The following is a 23449-nucleotide window of genomic DNA, read 5'->3' as shown; positions in this document are numbered from 1 at the left end:
TTGAGCTACAGCCACGTTTCCCTGGGAAGAGTTCCCTGGTGTTTGATTCTTCCATATGCAGAGGCCCCATGTGCCAGAACTGCTTCTATTCCACAGGTTTCTACAACAGTAGGTTTTGTTGGGTGGATCTGGATGGAGCATGTTTTTGTCCTTTGAGGCCAAGATTTTTGGGGCCTTCTGGTAAACATTTAACAGGACCTCCTGCCTCTGTCAGTCTCTGCGGTATCAGAGAGGACAGTAGTGGGCACCCGCAAAGCATGAGTCGAGGATAGTTAGCTCAGCCGCACAGCTGAGCAGTCATGGCCACTTTCTAATTCTGACACGATTCATCATCTCGAAAAGAAAGCCTGCGTCCATTTCTAGTCAACGTCAGTTCCCTTTAAAAATGTTTTATTATGTTTGTTTATTTTTAGTGCGTGGGTGGACATGTGCATGTCATGGTGTGCATGTGGAGGTCAGAGAACACCTTTCCAGAGTCGGTTCTTTCTACCCCGTAAGTTGTCAGGCGTTCTCACAAAGCCATCTTACGGATGCCAAGATTCCCCACTGCCCCCTTCCTTCAGGGTCACTAATCTATGGATTAGTCATTGGTGGATTTGCCGATTCTAGGCATTTCTGTTATGAATCCTGTGGCACTTGGGCCATTGGCCCTGTCTTCTTTCATTTAGTGTCAGGTTCATTCATGGTGTGGCACTGGCCACTGCTTCTGACGCTTGTCAGAGAAGTAGAAGATCCTTGATGCACAGCGCAGAGGCAAAGATAATCTAAGGAAGGACTTTCCACCCCTCAGCCTGGGGGCTGCGTTTGAAAGGCTCCCAACTGGATCACCTCTCCAGAACTTCCTGTCCAGAGACCTTTGAGCTTTTCTTCATGGGTATAAGTTATCCAGGAGGTCCTTTACATATGAATTAGTTACAACACTTCTCCCTCAAATAGCAGCATCTGGATGGGAGGGAAGAGGATCATGTTGTCACTTTGGGTGGAGAGATGGTGGGGTTGTCCGGCTCAGGGAATGAGTACCTGAGAAGAGAGAACCATGTAGAAAAATAGGCAATGGAGAGAGAGGCTTTATAATATTGCTGTAGCCTGGTTCTCTCTTCCTGTCATTCCCTCACCCCACCCTACTGATGGGCTTTTTGAGAAATGTCCTCTTCCTTGAGGCCCAAAAGGATTACATGGTCTACAGCTGACTAGAGTTCCGGGGACATGATTGCTTTTCTGGGCAAGAAAAAAAAATCCATGGAAATCTCTGTCCAAAGTCAATTATCTGAGATTTGGAGTTGTGAAACCTGCCAGCGGAAACTACAGGCCATTTGTACGTGGCCGGGTATGCAGGCCGCCTCCGCTGGCTTTCCTGGCTCAGCCCTCGGTCCTCAGGGGATGGCGGAGGCAGCTGCAGCTGCCTCCTCGGCTGTCGTCCACCCCAGCCCGCACCCTCTTCTGAGTTGCTCTCAGCTGTCATGTTCGTGCTGGGAAGTCCTGTTGGATGTGTCTCCCATCCCTGCATGGCGGGTGAATTCAGCACGTGTTCTATAAAGTGGACGGATAGAGCCAGGAGCTACCCAGGGAAATGTGGGTCTTGACAGAGGCTCTGCCTTCTCCTCAGGGCTGTGACTATGTGTGACTACGTGTATGTCCGTCAGCGTATCTCCACGAGCTTTATGTTGATCACCTGTGTATGACCGGCTGATTTCTCTTCTTGTCCAGGAGGACTTTAGGTAACTCTCCTGCAGCATCAGGGAACCAACCAAATGGCTTCTAAGGCACTTCTCTGTTTTTGTGGTTCTTAAGAATCCTTAAGAGGCTGGGGTTATAGCTCGGTTGATAAAGGTCGGTGGACCCATGTTTGAGTCCCAGAACCTGTATACAAAAAGCAGTTCTGGGATGGAGGAGATAGGTAGAGGCCTGGGACTTCCGGCATGGCCAACTTAGCCAAATAGGTGACTCCCAAGCCAATGAGAGACTTGGCTTTCTTAAAAAAAAAAAATGAATGGCTCCACTTGAGTTGTCTTCTTGCACACTCACACACACACTCACACATGTACTCTCACACTCACACACATAGTCATACACACTCAGTCACACACACTCACTCATACATACACTCACACAATCATACACACTCAGTCACACTCATAGTCACACACAGTCGCACACACAGACACATACACTCACACATACACTCACACACACACGCACACACACACTCATACACACATAGTCATACACACTCAGTCACACTCATAGTCACACACAGACACATACACTCACACATACACTCATACATACAGCCACACACAGACACACGCACATGCACACTCATACACACATAGTCATACACAGTCACACACTTTGGCAAAGAAGCTGATACTTAGGGCTTAGAGTCTTTCCATATCCAAATTTGTCTAAGGGGCCGTCAGCCATGTTCTTTGCCTTCTTTTCCCTATCTGCCTGCACTGGGCCACTGATTAACTGAAGTGCTTTGGAATTCCTGCCACCAGAGGAGGATTATCTTAGATGAGAGGAGAATTTAGAGCTGTGGAATCAATATAACCTATACCTCTAATTAGATCAGAAAACTGCTGTCAGCTTACAGTGGACACTTTGGGAGCAAACGGCAGCTCAGACCTTCCCAGAATGCTGTGCGCCCTCTCATCCCTTCCAACTCTGCGCAGCCTGCAGGGTCCGCCTCACCTCTCCACTGTTTCTGCTTTCCTTCCCCAGAATTCCTGCTCTGCTGATGGCTCCCACCCACTTTTTCAGTTGCACCGTTTCTCTCAGTCTCTCCTTGTAGATTTGCTCCATCTGGATGCGGAAATTGCTTTATTTGTGTGTCTTAGTTGCTTCCCGTAGAGGGTAGAGCTGTCTCCTGTGCTGTGCCCAGGCGGCGTATTCTATTTTTTGCTATTGAAGTTGGAAAAGGTTTTTAAATTAAAATCCTACTTTTTTTTCCTGCTGAGAGCCAAGTTCCATATTCTGGGCTCCTTGTTCATTTTTCAGAGGTGGGATAACATGGGCAAGATCAAACCAGACCCTGACAAAGCCCAGCCTCCCCAGCTTGGAGCCCTGTGTTTATTTTACAACAATTAGAAGCACACAGGCTCCTTTGCAGACAGGTTAATACATCAGAATAACTTGTGCAATGCCCTTTCTCAAACATGCCTGGTACAAGAACCTGGAAAATTTTTAAAATTACCCTGGGCACTGGGGAGATGGCTCAGTTAGTAAAGTGCTTGCCTTGCAAGATGAGGAGGACCTCAGCTTGATCCACAGAACTCAGGTAAAAATGCTGGGTATAGTAACACGGGTGGGTAGTGTCAGTGCAGGGTAGGCAGAGACAGGTGGACCCCTGGGCCTCATTGGTTAGTAAGCCTAGTTGAATGGGTGAGCTCTAGGTTCAGTGAGAGACCATAGCTCTAAAAATTAAGGTGGACAATGTCTTGAGAAATGGCACTTGAGGCTGTCCTCTGTACCCCATCTTTATTGTATCTAATTAAACCTTGTGTGAATGCACCTACCGTATAAAATAGCACATATATGTATAAATGTGTGACACACACACACACACACACACACACACACACACACACATCAATTCAGCATCCTACCACATGCGTATTTCCCTCCCTTTCTTTACTGGCACCTGAAATGGAGTGTTAGAGACTGGAAGAAGATCCTGTCTAAAGGTGATCTCCATTTTCAAGGAGAGAACAACACTGTTATCTGGATGAATACATTCTTGAGCAACAAGCTTGTCCACGGGAGACCAGTTCTCAATGTCTAGAGATGGTCGTTAGAAGATAGTGCAGGTATCTGATGAGAAAGGGATGCTGCTAAGAACCCTGTACAATGGCGCAGAAAGAATGCTCTTGCTCCCAACAACAGCAATGCCAACATGGAGAAATCCTGGTATAAAATACCCATTAGTCAAGAGGGGGAAGACATTGTCTTGGTGTTCTTGGGGATGGCAAAGCCACCACATTGTTTGTGTCTGTGTACTTCTCTGCCACACTGTCATAGTTTGGCTCACATTCCGGGGGGTCATATGACCTTACACACCTCCTGCCCTGTGTGACCAAGATGGCTGTCTCTAGCTTGATCTAAATCGCCAGAGGATCTGGTTAAACTGTGGATTCAAAATCAGATAGCTTTGAGGGAGGTCCTGGAGTGACACCAGCCCTGCGAGTCCACAGACCACACATTCAGTGTCACAGTTTTGCTGATGGTTGACAAACAGTGCCCAAGGACGCTAAAGTAAGGCATCGATTTACATTTTCACCAGAGATGTGTTGTAATGGATATCTTCTCAACAATTTGCTATTGTTAATCTTGAGATCGTAATGCACATTCCTCAGACTTTTTAACTAGTTTAACTCTTCATATGCTTCTTGGATATTTACATTTATCTTTTTAGCTGTGTTTTCTTTAGGTAGTCTATCTTTTGCTTTGCAGACACTATCTTTCAATTTTTAAAATTTTATTATTTAAAAAAAACTGTGTATGTGTGTGTGTGTGTGTGTGTGTGTGTAAATTTTGACATCTCTTTTTTTCTTTTACTTTCCTTTGTGTACCCTTTGATGACTAACACTCTCCATTTTATTATGATTGAATTTATAAATATTTTTGTGTTTAGCGTGTGTGTGTGTGTGTGTGTGTGTGTGTGTGTGTGTGTAAAGTCCTTCCTTAACAGGTAAAGTTGGTGGTTTAGGTAGTACCATTGTATCACTATTAGATATTTAGTTTTGGTAATTGTACCACGCTATGACATGCTTATGAAGTGTGTTAACTTTAAAAGAAGCTAAGTGATAACTGTATACTCTTTGGCCTGTCAGGAATTGGTTTTCTGTTTGGCATTAAGTATGGATTTAATTCTGTGCTTTACTGTACGAGCAGCCAGTTGTTCCACTACTGTTTATTGAGCAGATCATTTTCCCTTTGTGCTACACAACACCCCTATGTCATACAGCAAAAATACAGATTTTCAAGCTATAAAGAAAGCAAAGCCTAAAAACTGCTTTTCCCGAGGACCTGAGTTTGTTTCCCAGCACCTACGTTGGGTAATTCACAACATGCTGAAACTCCAGCTCCAGGAGATCCTACACCATCTTCTGGCCTCTCTGGGCACTGCACACATATGCACATAGCCCCTCACAATTCCTTTTCCCTTAAATTACTTCTTGTTAGGTCACAGCACTGAGGAAAATAACTAATGTGTACTTCAGCACACTTGAGAGCACAGCCTGTCCCACGAGGCCTTCCTGAATGACCTGTGTGCAGCTACTCACTCCTGAGCACCTGTCATGCCATCCCTGTTGTAACAGGAGGCTTGGGTGCCTTACCGATCTGCAGGCTTTCGAGTTCTCAGTCATATTTTCTCATCTTTGTGCCTCAAGTGTCTGACCCACAGTGAACCTTACAAAATACTATTGATTGAGCCAATACACAGACAACGAAAATAGAAGCTTAATGTTATTAACTGCTTATTTCACTGACATCTTCATATTTTTGGACATGTGTCTCCTCATAGGACTGTCGTGGCAGTGTACCATGACGGGCTTATCCGGTTCCCATGGTCAGCCATGGAGAAGGCAGGCACAAGATGTCTGCTCACAGTCCTCAGAAGTTTCTACTCCATGCTCCAGGCTCTGAGTTTCTCTACACAATGGCTTTATTTCTTCCATGGACTTCTTTCTAAGAGGACTCTGGGCTAAAGTCTTTTCCTGTGACCAGTGGGAAACACTTCAGAGAGCTTTCTGATAGCTGAATTTGGGACAAGTGCCTGCCCCTAAGCCATCTAGGGAAGTAAAGTCGGTTAAGGAGTGAATGATATGGTGGAAAGAGAGAAGAATGTGACTCCAAAAATGATAGGGATTGTGCCAAACAGATTATGAACAGCTTCTCTCCCTTTACACTGGTGCCCAGAGGGTAAGAGACAAGAAGGGACTGTTCAGAGAGAGCATGGTCTTTTCAAGAAGAGTACATGGTATCTGTTCATTCAGTCGATGTCCTAGATGATGTGTGTTTTGACTCCCCCATTGCAGTGTTCTCTGCAAGTCATGGAGTTTATGGCTAAAGTGCCGGAGAACTAGGGTCCCAGAAAACTTGATGGTCACTCATGACACCCTAAGGCAGTAGTTCCCAGGTTCGCTGCCTTATGTAATCTCAAAGGCTGAGGAGCAAGGACAAAAGGAGGACAAGCAGAGTCTCACCGAGTTGCTTGGTGTCTTTTCAATTGCTGTGCTAAGACATCATGACAAGGCAAGAGAAGAAAGAATTTATTGGGGCTTATAATTCCAGGGGGTCAGAGTCCATGACCATGGTGGGGAGCATGGCAGCAGGAGAGTAGTCATGTCACTGGGGCAGTAGCTGAGAGCTTACATGTTGAGGTGACAAGTCTAAGGCAGAAAGAGAGAGGAGAGGGAGAGAGAGAGGGAGAGAGAGAGATAGAGAAGAGAGAAGAGAGGAGGACAGAGAGGGAGAGGGAGGGAAGAAGGGAATGAGGGAGGGAGGAACACTAACTGGGAATGGGGGCAGGCTTTTTGAAACCCCAAAGTGACATACCTCCTCTAACAAGGTCAGACCTCCTCTTCTTTCTTAAACTGTGCCACCACCCAGGGACCAAGCATTCAAAAATATGAGTTTATGGGGGCTATTTTTATTCAAACAAGCACACTGAAGTTGAGAAGTCAAGAAGGGGATTCCAAAAGCATTTGCCATCCTGTCCTGCTTAGATCCGTTCTTTTATTTCTAGCACCTGAGCCTGATTGGTCCAGACTGTCTGTCTGTACACAGGGGCTGAGTTGAGCGACTTCTGTCCTGCTGAACTGAAAGGCTGCAGCAGGGGGTGGGGTGACGGTAGGGGTGGGGGGCACTTTGGTTGGGCAGAGGATAAGGTAGAAATGAGCAGGCACAGGAAAAGCCTGAAGCTAAAAGGGCTGGGGGCTACATTGGTGGAAGGAAAGGGGCATGGGGCTGGTACTGTGAAAGGAAGCCCTGCCAAGAGCTTCAAGGTAGAAGAACAATAAGAAAGCAAGGAGAGGAAGGCCCTTGCCTATCTAGCCGCCTAGGGAAAGAGACTGCCCCACACTCCCTCTCCAACACCCTAACAAAGTTATTCCATCTTTCAAGTGATGTCCTCATATTTGACAAGTACCAGGGACTTTAATTGAAAATTACTTTGGGAATCTTGCCAGACATCACAAATTGAAAATATGAAAACCCGTTCTCGTGGGTCAGGGGTGTAACAAGCCCCACGTCAAACGTCATTACCCCTTGTACAGTCCAGGGCTGTGCAGGTGGGAAGCTAAGTGTTGATTGCATATTTTAACCCAAGAATAATTTCCTGAATGGCAATTTGCTCCTTTATTTGATGAAACCGAGGTTTTCAACAGCAGTAAAATGCAATCTTTCTAGAGTATATTTCCGTGGGTTATAAAGATTGATTATGCTGCCTAGTGAGAGATTCATTATTTGGCCATTTAGACTGCAATTTATTAAAAAAAAACCTCAGCAACCCTAAAATGCTAATGAATTCCAGTTAAAAAGCTTTGTCCAATGAACAGTGGTGTTTTGCTCAGCCTTGTTTCAAAGTGATAGTCCTGTGCCATGGGGGAACGGCAAGCTAGGAGACCAGCCCTGTTCTAAGCTGGGCCAGGGTCACTCTTTGGCACCACAGGGGCCCTCTCATTTCAGAACAGCCATCTCCATCTCCTTGAAAGCTCCAGGAGATTGTAGTTATGATTGTGCTATCAGATGCGAGGGGGGTTTGCAGGGCAATAGTCATGGCCAGAGGCAAAACCTAAAGAAAGGACACAAAGCATAGAAAAGACAGGGGAAGATCAGAACAGAGCACTGTGAGGAAGAGACCACCAGGGGAGAGGAGAAAGGCCAGCACAGGAAGGTGGAGACCGAGATGGAGGAGAGCAGGACTCCTCTCCACACCTGTAACTAACTGTGGCTCTGGTTCTTGTTGGTTCTCTTCAGGGGGCCCTCACATGGCTTGCAGACCTGTTTCTGAGTGGACCTTTTGAGAGCCTGCAGACCTAATGAAGCTTAAAAATAAAGAACAAATAAATCACTTTCCAGCTTCGAGTATCAAAGACAAACAACCTATAGGATTTGGGAACCGGAGGACTTGAGAAAGGATGGAAGACCTAGGACAGTGTGCCCCCAGCCTCTGTCCTGTGCCCTGAGCATGCTTAGCCTAAGCCTGAAGTCTGAGGAACACAGGAGTTCAGAGAAACAGCTTTGTTCTGATAGCTGCATCACAGTGAGCATGAATGAAGGGAATTCAGGAAGTCTTTTGTTCCATGGTAGAAACCAACCCTGGGTCCTAGAGAAAATTTAAGAAAGAACCACAGGGTGAGAACTGGATGACATCAGGATTAGTGTTGATTCTGGAGGGCTGAACTGGACAGCTCTGGGGTCTGATGGTCACAATCCCTTAGGTATTTTACAAACTTTAGATCCCCCCCACCACTGTCCTGTAGTTTATTTTAAATTTTAAACGATTGTTTTGGATCTAGGGGAATGTTTCAGAGGTAAAGAGCACTTGCTGCTCTTGCAGAGGACCTGAGTACCCAGGTGGAATGTCTCACATTCCCTCTATAACTCTAGCTGCAGGGAAACCCAGCCCCTCTAGCCTATGTGGTCAGCCACAAGTCATAAGTGAACACACACGCACACATACACACACAATTTAAAATGCAATACAAAAATAAGTGTAAAAAATATAAATAAATCTTAAACAAGAAAACAAAGGCATACAATTTTCTTTTTCTTCCACAGACAAGAAAACTCAGGCTCAGGAGGGTGACTGTCTTGTCTTGTTCAGGGTTTGACTAAATTCCCAGTTCTTGCCGTTTCACTGCTGACCAGTGAAACCAGAATTAAACAATTCATTGACCATGAGAAGCCTTTACTATCAAACTCAATGGCAATTTTACTAACGTTGTTCATGTCCACTCTTTGGATTTACTTTACAGCTACATGGTTCCTACAGTCAAATGACTACAGGTGAGGTAGATCAGTTGTCCCAGAAAGGAAGAGTAAGAGGAACCTCAGGTCAAGACTCTACTGAAAGACTCTCTGGAGTTTGGAAACCCAGCATTGCTGGTCACCTTGACTCACAAAAGGGTGTCCCTCCCCGTCCCCCTGCCCCACACCAGAAATTGAAGGTTCCATTTGGGGAGGTGTACCTTTCTAGCTAGGCTGCAGGGGAATGTATCCACTCTGTGGCTGTGATCAAGGAAGGAAGAATGGTGCATGCAATGGAGTCCAGCCAAGGACAACTCATTTGAACTTCAAAGGAATCCACACCAGGAGCTGCACAGCCATTGGGGCGAACAGAACATCCTTTATTGTTCCTTTGAGATGGCCCCAACCCAGTTTCCACAAAGTCATGCTTCAAATTCCTTCAGCATTCTTACATTCCCTCATTACAGGGTCTCCAGGGAAAACCTCCAACCTTTCAACATCCTGGGATCTTATTTCCAGAGATTCCAAAGATACAATTTTGAAGTCCACTCAAGAAGATCTTGAAAAACAAAAACTCTTTTTTTTAATAAAAAAAAAGCGACAAATTTCACAATTGTCTATCTCTCCATATGTCTTTTTTAAGCTTGCCACCAAGCAGTTTCTTTTCAAGTGCCCATGAGTGATTATTTTTCTACTTGTCCCAGGCTACCGAGAAGAAAAAGAAGATCTGACGAGAGGCTCTCTAGATCTGAGAAATGTGGAGATGGTACACATGTATTTTTAAAAAATGTTTTTAGTGTTTAATTCTCTCTCTCTCTCTCTCTCTGGGTGGGGATGTGGGGGGTGGGGGTACACATGAGTTTCAGGTGCCCTTGGGCTGGTCTTACAGTGATTGTGAGCCACCCAATATGGGTGTTAGGAACTAAATTCAGGTCCTCTGCAAGAGCAGTGAATGAGGTGTCTCAGCCCCTGGAGATGAGCTTTATGGTCATTTTCAATGAATGTAGCCAATACCAAGAGGGGGCCGTGTATCCACAGGTTCCTGTAGATTCATTCAACCGTAAGAGAGTCATGTTTCAAAGCATTGCCAGAAAATAAAAAGGCATGATAGGAAACAATGAGTTGTTGAGGAAATATGTGTTTGCTCTTTATAGAATTGTTCCCTGAGTAACTAACTGGTAACTTCTCTGAGCCAGGACTGTGTCCCTTTTGGCCAACCCCAGCCAGCCCTTAAGCCATCTCCCTTAAGACCAACACAGGCAAAGCAGCAGTAACAAATGTGCTTGACTTGCTAAGAGCCCTGGGCCTTCCTTCTCCTATCTCACATAGTCTGGCTTTGTGTGACACAGCCAGTACCTGACACATTAGTTTTTATTTCTGTTTTTGTTTTTAATCTCATCAGCAGATTTACAGTCCTAAAATACTTAGTTTGGGGGCTGGGAAGACGGTTCCCAGCTAAGAGCACTGGCTGTCTTTGCAAAGGATCCTGATCTGATTTCCAGCACTCATACCCTGACTCACAGCTGACTGTAACTTCATTTCTAGGGGTGCAATGGCCTCTTCTGGCTGCCAGGGACACTGCACATATGTGGTGCACATAAATGCTGGCAAAACAGGCAAACACATAAAATAAGAATAAATGTTAAAAAATGTAAAACAAACAAACAGACTCCCACATCCTTAAAATATTTAATGTCATGGCAGTGATGAGGCCGCCATAAAAATCAGAGAGCACTTTGTGTCTTACTCGGTGCTGCACCCTGAGGGCCTGAGTCCTAGAACCTGGCAGTCAAGATCCATTTTCAGCTTTCTGTGAACCATGGTGATATTTCTCACTACTCTTCTATTCCGCTTCTATTTTTAAGTCATGCATCTTCCTCTCTTTTCTGTGGATGTGGAAACCTAGCTGGGTATTTTCTCTTGTCTAAGGGGTTGAGTCTCAATCCTTCTCTTGTGATCGTCCATGGACAAGAGGGAGCTAGCAAGCACTTGTTCTCTGTCCCACTTGGTAACTTTTCACAGCACTGTAAGAGCTGCGGGGGTTCTGTCAGAGCAGTAAGCCCTAAGGCGAGCGTCACAGTGTCCACGTATTTTCAGCTCCATGTAGTGCATGCTGGAGCAGTTTTGTTTCTCACTGTGGAAAAGAACCATTTCCAGTGTGTGTCTCCTTAACCAGACCCACTGAACACGGGCGGTTGTTGTCTTTGCTAAGTGGAAACATTAGAACGGGATTCTCTGAAGTGACTGCTCTTTTGTAATATTAGAATCGTCTCATTGGTGGCAGTTTGGAAACTCGTTAGCTTTTAAATGCTGAGACCGAATGACAAACAAAGTCTTGTGAATTGCGTTCCAAGAAGGAATGATGAACATCATCCCGACAGCTGTTCATGATATAATATCAAAATGAAAAACACGAATGTGTGAAACAACAGGCCCACGCTACTCTGCCTTGCTCACTCTGCAGAGAGTTCTAATGTGAAGACATCCTCAGGAAAATGTAGCCGCAGTATTTCATCCGATCATCATTTAGCCAAACCACAACAATACTCCTGGGGCCTCTTCAGCTTCACTGACAGCGCCTGTCATTTGAGTTGCTGCAAATGGGATCATCCACAGTGAGGCTAACTCCAGCTCTCTGTGGCCAGAAAAAAAAAAAGCATGAATCTTTTAAAGAACAAAGTTTGTTTGCTTCATTTTTAAAAGATTTTATTTTTATTTTCATGTATATGAGAGTTGAAAAAAAAATATATATATATATATATATATATATATGTGAACCCTGCCTGTGGAAGCCAGAAGAGGGCACTGTATACTTTAGAACTGTATTTCCTAATGGTTGTGAGCAGCCATGTGTTTGCTGGGAATTGAGTTCCAGTCCTCTGCAAGAGCACCCATTTCTCTTAAGCAACGAGCCACTTTTCCAGATTCAGAGTAATTTTTAAAAAATTATTTATTTTTGTGTGAATGATGTGTGTGTGTTGGGGGGGGGGTACACGAATGTGCACATGTGAGCACGAGCCTAAGGAAAACAGACCAGGGCATCAGATCTCTTGAAGTTGAAACACAGGTGTTTCTGAGCAGCCTGACATGGATACTGGGAATCAAAACCCAGGTCCTTTGCAAGAGTAGTGTGTGCTCTTTTTTTTTTTTCTTTTTCTTTTTTTCGGAGCTGGGGACCGAACCCAGGGCCTTACGTTTGCTAGGCAAGCGCTCTACCACTGAGCTAAGTCCCCAACCCCTAGTGTGTGCTCTTAACTACTAGGCTATACCTTCAGCTGGTAAATATAGATAATTTTGATTTTTTTATTTCTGATGTAAGAAGAGAGGTTTGTTGTGTTGTCGGTTTGTTGTGAGGGACGTTAAAAAATAAAATCAAAGCAGACATGGGCAAGTCATGTGGTACTGATTTGACTGTGTACCTGAGCTCCTAAATTGCTCAAATTCCTGTTTACATCAAAGGTGGATTTAAACAACAGAAAGTCGAATTATAACTTTTAAAAAAATCTATAATCTCAGTCAATAATTTATTGGCAGATTTCCCCCAGCAACTTAAATTTTTATGAGAATAATAATAACTACCATATGTAGCCAACTAGTTCTGTAACAGGCTTGGGGTTGAGTAGCCTTAATGTTGTATCTGACCGAGTCTTCATGACTGACCATCTCCTGAGAGCCCTCTTCTATCTGAAGTACAGAGAACAGGTTCTGGAGGGTTACTGAAGGCTTCCAGCTCAGGACTGCCTGACTCAAATACCTTCCCTGTCCACCATGGAAACTCACAGGCTATCTCACAGGTGTCCAGAGAGTCAGCGAGCGCTAGCGATGGAGCTCGGTTGGCAGAGAGCCTGCCTAACATGCGCATGAACCTTTGCATGTATCCCAAAATAGCACAAGAGCACCCAGGAAGCAGAGACAGGAGGATCAGAAGTTCAAGGCCATCTTATACTGACAGAGCAAGTTTGAGGCCATCCTGGTATATATGAGGTCTTGGTATAAAAAAAAAAGGAGAAAGAAAGAAAGAAAGAAAGAAAGAAAGAAAGAAAGAAAGAAAGAAAGAAAGAAAGAAAGAGAGAAAGAAAGAAAGAGAGAAAGAAAGAAAACTTTCTGCTGAGTATAAGTTTGATCTCTAGAACTTGTGCCTAAAAAGTTAGGCATCATGCTTTCAATCCCAGTGTTGGGAAAGAGGCAATTGCATCTTTGAGGCTCAGTGGTTGGCCAGCCTAGCCTAATCCCTGAGCTCCAGGCCTGTGAAAGAATCTATCTAAAACAAACAAGATGGCACCCAAGGCACACTGTCACAGAATCCTGGTCTCTAAAAGCATGTGCACACAGATTCATGCTCATTAGCACATGTGTATATGCATGGGTGCAGTCGCATGTACACTCGCGTGCGACTCGCATGTACACACACACACACACACACACACACACACACACACGGTTACTAATACCTGTGAAGAGAGTTTTAGGTTGTGTGTATACACATTTGGCTCTCCACCCTCTGTTGCTTTTGGAATGGGTTCTCAGTGGGCTGGGTTGAGCTGGGTTTGCGTGCCTTTTCTGAAACCAAGCATTTGTGTCTCACCTCTCTGGGTTCATCAGAAATGGCATCTCTCCTGGGTGTCACATCCTCCCCAGGAAGCCTCCCTGTTCCCTGTCTCTGCTGGCTGACAAATCCCTGCTAATCTGGGAGTCCCCCTGCCCCAAGCAATGCTAATGGAGGGCAGTGGGGCTTTGATCATGGACACATGCCCTGTGATAGATGCTCGCTGGGCTGACACACTTTCCCCACTTGACTCAGAAGTGGGAGGGGAAGGAAGGTGAGAGGTGTCAGTTCAAGGCAGCTGTGGATGGTTAGCTCCTGTCAGCTGTCTCTGTTACCCTTTCTGACATGCCCATTCATCAGGTGGGACCTTTCTCCAAACCCAGAAAGGATGGGTCCTTTGGGAGGTGTGGTTAGAGCACAGAGTGTGGAATACCACCTGAGCCTCACTCCACGATTGTTTATGTGAGAAAATCTTCCCAGTGTTCTGGTCCAAGATCTTCCAAGAGAGGCGGGTTTAAGTCAATAGGGATTCCGAATGAAAGTGTTCTGGTAGCAAACCCATGAGATAGAGCACTCCAGGGTAGATGGATCCCACAGGCTGTAGTTCAATTTTTCCCCCCTGCTTCTTGAATTCTCCCTAGGCTAGCAGGTTTTAGGAAGTCTCCATTGCAATAGTGCAGCATCTGGATTCAGGTCCTGTAAGTTCTCTTTGTTCTTGCCTCAGTAAAACTCCTTACTCCACCACGTGCTCCTTGATTCTCCAGGAGTCCGGGGTCCCTACCGGAGCTCTGTCTAATCTCTGCTTCCCAGTACCAAGGGAGGTGCCTAGGTTTACTTAGATTCCACACTGAATCATAGTTGTGCATAAGAGCTAGTGATGAGGGAGCGATCCAGATAAGCAGTGAGTAGAGCACTGAGTGAGACAGTCAAGACAAAAAAAACCCACATACATATGTGAAATCATAGCCTTTAACTGAGGAAAACATGTGCTTAGGGTGCTTACTGATGCTTTGGTGATCTTGGTGATAGTCTCTCTTTCCATCAGCTCTAAGTTTTGCCCTCAGTGTCATGCATTGGTTGATGGCTCAGTATTGGAGTCCTAAGCCTGTGGTTGTTTGGGTGTTAGGAAAAGACAGAACACTGAGAGGAAGTTTAAGTTACCAAAGTTGAAACACCAATGGGTATGTATGTGTGTATGTATGTATGTATGTATGTATGTATGTATGTATGTATGTATATATGTATGTGTGTATGTATGTGTATATGTATGTATGTTTGTATGTATGTATGTGTGTATGTATGTGTATATGTATGTATGTTTGTATGTATATATGTATGTGTGTATGTATGTATGTGTATATGTATGTATGTTTGTATGTATATATGTATGTGTGTATGTATGTGTATATGTATGTATGTATGTATGTGTATATGTATGCATGTTTGTATGTATATATGTATGTGTGTGTATGTGTGTATGTATGTGTGTGTGTATGTATGTATGTATGTATGTATGTATGTATGTATAGTGTGGCATCTGGGGAAACATGGCAAAGGGCTATAGCTGTCCTCACTGTGGTCTGGTTGGCTTAATGTTGTATGAATAAACTGAGTTCATGGTGTTCAATCTTCCAGGCTTGGAATGATTCCTTTCTACTTGCTACCATAAATTCCCTTTTCTCTGGAACTCCCTGGTTTCATTGTCACCCAAGGGTGAGGACAGGCACAGTGAATTGGCTGAGTTGCTGGAAGAAGAGGTTGGGTCAAAGTCATGGTCCTTAAAAGCTGACATTTAGAAGACTAGAATATGGGACTGTATTAATTACCTTTGTCATTGTTGTTACCAGGTACCCAACACAAATCATCCAGACCTCTCCGGCTATCGGCACACTAGAGTGGCAGACAAGGCAGCGACACACCCCAGAGCATGATCTATCTTCCCTCTTTATTTACAGGTCCGTGTTAGAGACTTGCAGCTCATTTAGTCTTTTGAGTTATATGAGGCATCAACACGCTCTATCCATACGGGCAGATCTTTTACCTCTTCCTTCAGATTAGACACCATGTGCTGGGAGGTCAGTGGACATGGTCAGACTCCTTCAGGGTTCCTAGCTTCTCATAGGTGTTCGGTGACTCCACACCAATTCCAGGAGCTCGGAGCTCAGATGCTCATCTACTGTTTAACAGCACTGTGTGCTTTACCGGGTTATGAAGGTAACTCTAAAATAGTAATGATATGTCCTTAATAAGACTACATTTGTATGTAGTCTTAAATGAAGGAGAGCCAAACCCAGCCATCTGGTAGTAACCAGAAAAAGCTACTAAAACTCTTACATTTTCGCACTGTTCCCAGTGACAAAGACAGATGGGAGTAAATAGCTATTTTATGAACGTGCATTCATTGTTCTTGCTTATTTTACTCATATATAATTTTGACTTAAATTCATGGCAAAACATCATCAATGAAAACATCATCAAAGAATGCAGATCCGTGGCACAGCAGATGTGGATTGATTTATCCCTCCTCCACCAAATATAAATGTCTGGTCAGTTTTGCAAGGATAAACACCTGTATAGGAAAGAGTCTCAATACTGGTCTAGAGACCTTAGTATTTGGGCTCATAGAAAAGTCTATGATGAAGGTGATGCTAAGAATTAGAAACTGAAGACCCTGGTACCCAGCAGTTCTCAGAGACTTTAAGAGCCTCCAGGAAACAGTGAGTACGGAGGCCAAACTATGTGTTGAGTCAGGGCTGAAGAGAGAGAAGCTGGTTGGTTAGGAATTGGCTTTATCTCCAGGGACCCTTAGAGTAGAATGATCTCAGTCTAGGACATGCTTCCTGGAACCATGACTCTCCAGGGGGCTAAACCTACAGTGTCTTCCAGAGAATGAGGACATCACCCACAGAGCACAGATTGTCTTCTGTTCCTGTTGAAGCCAAGCGGATCCTTCTTGGTGCCTGAGCATGCAGGGAGAGTGAGGGGGAAATCAGAGAATGAATGGCTAAGCGAAACAAACTTCAGATACTTGGTCTCTTGAGGAGAAGCTGCTGGGGTGGGGGATGTCATGGTACCCACAGATTAGGAAAGGAAACTGGTAATTGTAGAATGTTCTGGCGGAGTTCTCTCAGATTTCAAAATGAATCTTCAGTATGTGGAGGGGGAAATGGAATCATTAGAACAGGGTCATTTCCAAAGGCCAGCTGACAGCTGAAGAACTAAGACTAATTTGGACTCTTCTTGCCTTTCTGGAATTTTCTATCAGACTAGGTTGAGAAATTTTGGAAGTGTCCATGAGCTTCAGTGAAATGAAAACTGACACTTATTGATTTTGAGGGCAATGAGTTAGTAATGTGTCTGAGAGCTAAACATCATGGGAGTGCGAGGTGTCAACTCATGCTTCCTCACTCCACGAAGTCAACCACTCCCTCTTCAGACTAGAAACCCTGCCATACCTGAGAGTGTGGCCATGGAGAGAGGATGGGTTGAGTTCTGACTTCCATGGGCTCCTGTCCTCTTCTCTGTCCTCAGTGAATTCACAACTGTCATGAAATCTTCTCTGAGCTGAGCCCAGGGAAGCAGCACGGGAACACAAAAAAGCTACAACTTCCCTCAAGTTGCCACTAGTTCGTCTCCTGATGCAGCCAAGAGTTACATTCTAGATGACCCCAAGGATTCCAATGTCCCAAAGGATGGGCTTAGTCTCCAGATATGGGGTTTCTGTTTTCCCCTTCAGCTACTGTCCTCTGTCTGGAGGGGTTAGGAGCCATTTGGGGGAGGGCACAGAAACTCAAATGCCCCTCCTCCACCACAACAGAGGTGCAGAGAGGCAGGTGGTGGTCCATTCAGTGGTATTCTGTCACATGACACAAAATGGACATTACTCAGAGTAAAATAAGCCTGATGCAAAGTGTATATCTTATATATACAGAAGGTATATAAGATATCGAGACAAAAATCAAGTGGTGGCACATCAACTGTTAACACGGTAAACAGTGTGTTGCATGTGTGTTTACTTCAATGAAGACTAGGAAAAGCTTAAAGTCATCCTTAGGGGCCGAGGAGATGGTTTAACCTGTAGACTGCTGTGAGCAAGTATTGACCTTAGCACCCACGTAAAAAGCTGAATGTTGCAGTCCATGCCTGTAATCTCCAAGCACTGGGAGGCAGAGGCAGGAGTATTCCCGTGTCTCCTGGCCCTAGTCTTCCTGAGTTGGTGAACTTGAAGTTCAGTGAGAGATCTGGACTAAGTAGGAATACAGCATGCTGATCTCTGGCCATTACACACATGCTTGCTTATGTATGTACACACACACACACACACACACACACACACACACACACACACACACACACATGAGAGAGAGACAGACAGAGACAGAGACACAGAGACACAGAAAGAGACAGAGAGAGACACACACAGAAACAGACAGAAACTCTCTCTCTCTCTCTCTCACACACACACACACACATGAGAGAGAGACAGACAGAGACAGAGACACAGAGACACAGAAAGAGACAGAGAGAGACACACACAGAAACAGACAGAAACTCTCTCTCTCTCTCTCACACACACACACACACACACATGAGAGAGAGACAGAGACAGAGAGAGACAGGGACAGAGAGAGACAGAGAGACACAGAAAGAGACAGAGAGAGACACACACAGAAAGAGACAGAAACACTCTCTCTCTCTCTCTCTCACACACACACACACACACATGAGAGAGAGACAGAGAGAGACAGAGACACAGAGACACAGAAAGAGACAGAGAGAGACACACACAGAAAGAGACAGAAACTCTCTCTCTCTCACACACACACACACATGAGAGAGAGACAGAGACAGAGAGAGACAGAGAGAGACAGAGACATAGACACAGAAAGAGACAGAGAGACAAACACAGAAAGAGACAGAAACTCTCTCTCTCTCTCTCTCTCTCTCTCTCTCTCACACACACACACACACACACACACACACACACACACAGAATGATGAACACTGCAATCCTGAAGAGCTGAGGATGCCTTTGGCCCAAGCTGTCGTTAGAGGCTGAGGCAGGAGGATTGCTTGAATCTAGGAGTTCGCGTCTATTATGACCAATATAGCAAGACGTGATTTCTGTGCAGGGGCTGGGGGAAGAAAGGAGGAGACTGAGCCACCAGAGTAGGATTTTTCCCAGATGGACACAGTGACCTGCTCATCTCAAGGAACAGTCTTAGTTGGAAAACACTTTAAGCTGCTAATAAGGGCCTGGCATTGTGCAACGCACTGGGTTGTGGCAGGAAGCAGGGTAGGTCACTGTGTCATGATGCTCCCATTCCTAGGCTGCAGGGCAAAAACACAAAATCAAGAGTGAAGCACGCTGTTTTCAAGCAGGGAGGAGTCTAGAGGGAATGCAGGGCGACATTAGAGGAAGGGGCTGCAACAGCAATGCTAGGGTGATTAGAAAAGAAACAACTTAGTGCCACTCAGGGAATGCCTTCCCTCCCCTCCCTGTCCCTTCATCCCTTAACCCCTCTCCTTCCCTTCCCCTCCTCTCCACACCCCTCCTCTCCATTTCCCTCCCCTCCATTCCCCTCCTTTCCCCTCTTCTCCTCTCCCTTCTTCTTCCCTTCCCTCCTCTCCCCCTCCCCCTTCCTAACTTACTCTTTCCCCCCACCTCCTCTTCTCCTCTTCCCTTCCCTTCTCTCCCCTTCCCTAACTTACCTTCCCATCCCCTCCCTTTGCCTTTCTCCAAGGCCCCTCACCTCCCTTCTTACATTTAGTCTCCTTCTTCCTTCCCTCATTTTTCATTTCTCTCCTTCTTCTTTCATAAAAGGGCCGTGAAGCTTCAGCTGTAACTAAAGAGGAGGAGACCACAGTAAAGGGAGAGAACCCTAGGGTAGGAGACAGTGACTGCATGAGACCGCCAGAGGACAGAGCTTGAAGACTGGAGGGAGGCCAGCAGGTATGAGAAGGGCTTGGAGGCCAAGGTCCAGAGTGGGACCTTGATTCCAGGGGCTATGAGAGTCTGTGAAGAGTTCTCCATCTAGCCTCCAGCACCCCAAACCAGGGAAAGCTCACTAGAGCTGTTCAGTGACGCAACTCACCTCTGCCAACCATTTCTGTTACCCATATGGAAAAAATCTACCCAGCATATTTGAGAAGTTATAGGATGTACATAGTTTTTCAATGTTTCTTTTAGGGACCATAAACTTTCAGTTTTATGATGAGTTAATATTGATTCCAAGCTGTAAACAGCGGGGCCAGTTTGATTAGAAGGGTAGCAATTTAGTACCAAACAGGGGATACATGCTTTACCTTCCGGTCCTTCCCTCTTTTCCCTCCCTTCCCCTCCTTCCCCTTCACTTCCTTTTCCATTTCTTTCCTCCTTCCTTCCACCCCCCCCATCATAAACATACTCAAATTTAATGCCAGGCTCACCCCTGGAGGTCAGCAGCTTCCATGCATCCTGTGGAGTTCACATTCTGAAACCAGGGACAGATTCCAGTTTGCTGCTGGCTTTAAATTTAGCCAGGCACCCCACATCACGTCTTACAGAAGCTCTGGATGGGAAAGGACTCCTGAAACCCACTAGAAGTTAACTGATCCCAGCTCCTTCCCTCACCTCCCCGAACCTTGGATTTGTGGGGCCCACAACAAGAAGGCCAGAAGCAGGGAATAAAAAGAAGACAGGAGATACCTTCTTCCCGTAAGATACGAACTCACATTTTAAATAGAAACGGTATTGAAAATAAAAACCTCAAATCACTCCCCCAAACTCCAAACATCCCTCTAACAGGAAATGTTAATCCGCTTTAAGAAAGTTCCACAGAGAGCCCACTGGGATGGCTGAAATATTGGTGTGAGGCCATCAGCCGAGCAGAGGAGGAGCGGAAGGAGGATTGACAGGTTCCCCTTCCCAGGACATCTGGGGCTGTGCTCAATTCTGACTTTCTATGACATCCCAGGAAGGCAGAGATTCAAGGGCTTGCGCATGCAGTTACGTGAAGGGGAGGTTGGACATCAGACGTTTTGCTTCATGAGCGCTCAGTCAGAGGCTGTACTAGGTGTACATTGCATATGCTGGAAGCTCTTTGGTCTCCAGGAATGTTTACTGAGTTATTCTTGTAGGGTGCCTAGGACCGTACCTTTGGGAATACTCTGCTTCCAGATTAAAGAGTCACACAGCTGTGGATCAGAGTGACCTGCCCTTTTCAGGATGGGCAGAGAAAGGACCGATCAACATCACTTGCTCTGAAGTCTGAATTAAGAATAGAGCAACAGAAATCCTGAAGGATCGCAGAAGATTCGTCCATGGTCTTTGGAGACTGTCCAGCAGAGGCTACTGCCTGGAACCTTGGGGCAACTGGCCTCTCTAGTCTCTGAGCTGCAGCTGCAGGGTCACCTCATAAATCCAGGACTGTGGCTTGCAACCAAGGACCTTTAATTTTATATGGTGGCCAGGGCGTAGGAGCTGGGTAGAAATGAGAGATTCTGCATACAGAATAAAGCACAAACGCACTGAACTGCAATCAATGTACGTTTCTTACACTCAAAACTCTTTCCCCCTCTTAGAACCTTTTGCTTAAATTATGCAAATTATGCAAGGAGACTTCTTTTGGGCTCCCTGTTTTCAGTTTCTCTCACTGTCTCCCAAGAGACTGCCAGCATCATTACTTAGATGTTTCCCAACTTCTCTGGAACTGTTAGCATCTGTAGCCTGGTAGATAAGGTCTGCCAACATCCGGCACTTGCCTAACCTTGTAGCCTGCTCCTGATATCCTTAGCTATTCAAGTAGAGATTGAATGGGATAACTTGCCTTTTCTTAGCATTAATGGTAAGGGTCTGCTTCAGTGCCTGTACACGCCCCACCGTCTACCAGGACTATCTCCTCAATCTTCTGTGTTCTCCGGAAGTTCTGCTTCGTTGTGAAGAATTCAGTTGGAATAGAAACATAAGTGTGCGAAGCCATTCCTGGCCATCTAACAGGAATGAAGCTGCTCTCCCCCTGTATTCCCACAATTCCATCTTGTACAGCTATTTATTCCTCCGCCTTGACCTTGGGCTGGCATTACCCATACCGTACATACTCAGGAACCCATTCAGGAGTCTGCGGAGGTCAGAATAAGTGTCAGATCCCTTAGGACTGGAAATATAGAAGGTTGAAGACATCATGTGGGGGTTGGGAATTGAACCCAGGTACTCTGAAGAGCAGCAAGTGTTCTTAGCTGCCCCTTATCTCCACACCCACCCCTCCCCCATGTGCCTTTTTGAATGAATGTCTTAGTGATAGTATTAGATTAGGATTGATGGAGGAGACATGGAAATAAAAGAAAGCAGAAGCAGGCAGGCATCTCCAGAAGCAGAATTGTTTTTAATCAGAACAACCAAAGGACACCAGTCTCTCTGTGGGAGTGGAGATAGGCCACTGACCCTACAAGTAGGGCCTGTACCTCTCTCTCAAGGCTTCGTAGCAGGCAGCACAATTCATCTGAGTGACTTATTTGCCATCTCTAGGTTATGAGTTATTCGTTGACTTAGATTCATCAAAAGCTAATCATTCCACCTTCAGCCTCCTTCTGAGTCAGCTTAGCAGGGCATATCACCCGTGTGGCTCCTCCTCTTCCTCTCTAGGCTGCTACCTGTCACCATGGTCCCCACCCCCACCCCCACCCCCGGTCCCCAGCACTGTGACTAGCGAACGGAAGAAGTGAAGTGACATACAGTTGAGTGAATGCTTGTCCTTCCGTGCTCTTTCTGGGGTGAGTCCTGATTCAGACTCACTCCTGGAGTTTGTGAGAGCAGAAAGGTTCCCTCCACCCCCTCCTCAATACAACTGAATGTCTGAAAGCTACAACCCAGAGTAAAAACCGTTCCACAAAACACGTTTTCTTCTCCTTGCCAAGCATGCCTTCATAGCCGGCATTCCTTCCCTTGACCTCCTCTAATGATGTGTATGTGTGCATGTGCATGTGGACACTCAGGGATGATGGTGGGGGTCATCCTCATTAGCTCCTCCACCTTCTTCAGTGAGGCAAGATCTCTCAGTCAAACTCAGAGCTCATCGGTGTGGCTCCTCTCCCATCTTACTCTGGGTGCACCTATTTCTGCCTTTAGAGGCTGGGATAGCAGACAGTTCTCTCGGCATTTATATGGGCTCTGGGGAACTGATTTCTTGTCCATATGCCTGGGAGGAAAGTAGGTAACCACTGAGCCATCTCCCTGGCCCCCAAACCTGCCCTTCTTTTCCTTCTGGTGGGGAAATAGATGGCTCAGTAAAGGCCTCTGCAGACTTGCGACCTCCAGTCTGCTCATTTCTCATTTTCCCTTGAGTCCACCCTTTAATTGGAAGGTCTCCTTATATCGCAGCTGAAGTGCCCTACCCCAAAGTGTGGCCCTTGGGTATCCTTTAGGTCTTGAGAGTCCAGACCAAGGATGAGGGCATAGGAAGGAGTTCTCAGGTACCAGGTGCCAGTGCATAATCAGGAGAAGGTAGTGTGGACCTCAGGTGTGTAAGACCCTTCACTTTACAAAAAGGAGAATGGCGTGAGAGAGCTAGACTAGGTTCACAGTAGGCCCTTCATGCCTGACTCTGAAGAAGGTCCTGTTCTAGCTTTATTCTAGAACTTGGTGGGCCCAAGCAGAGGCTAGGCAGGAAACAGCCTGCCCTGGCTCCTCGAGCTGCTTCCTTCGCCATAGTGAGCAGTGTGTCTGCAGCCAGAGAATCAAGCATTGGCTCCCCAAGTGCATCCGGGATGACGGTGACTCCTGGTGCCACCCTGGCCACAGCGGAAGGAACAAAAAACAGACTCTTTGCAGGTTGTAGAATTAATCTGAGGCAAATGCTTGGCTGTGGAGGTCTAGAAGCTTCTCCCCCTTATTGAAATTTTGCCTTCCATCCAATCAACCCAGGCAGGACCCCGGAAAGCCACAGTCAC

This window comes from Rattus norvegicus, chromosome 8, assembly GCF_021556685.1.
Source record: "Rattus norvegicus strain SHRSP/BbbUtx chromosome 8, alternate assembly SHRSP_T2T, whole genome shotgun sequence".
NCBI classification, from domain to species: domain Eukaryota; kingdom Metazoa; phylum Chordata; class Mammalia; order Rodentia; family Muridae; genus Rattus; species Rattus norvegicus.
This window is presented reverse-complemented; position numbering follows the sequence as displayed.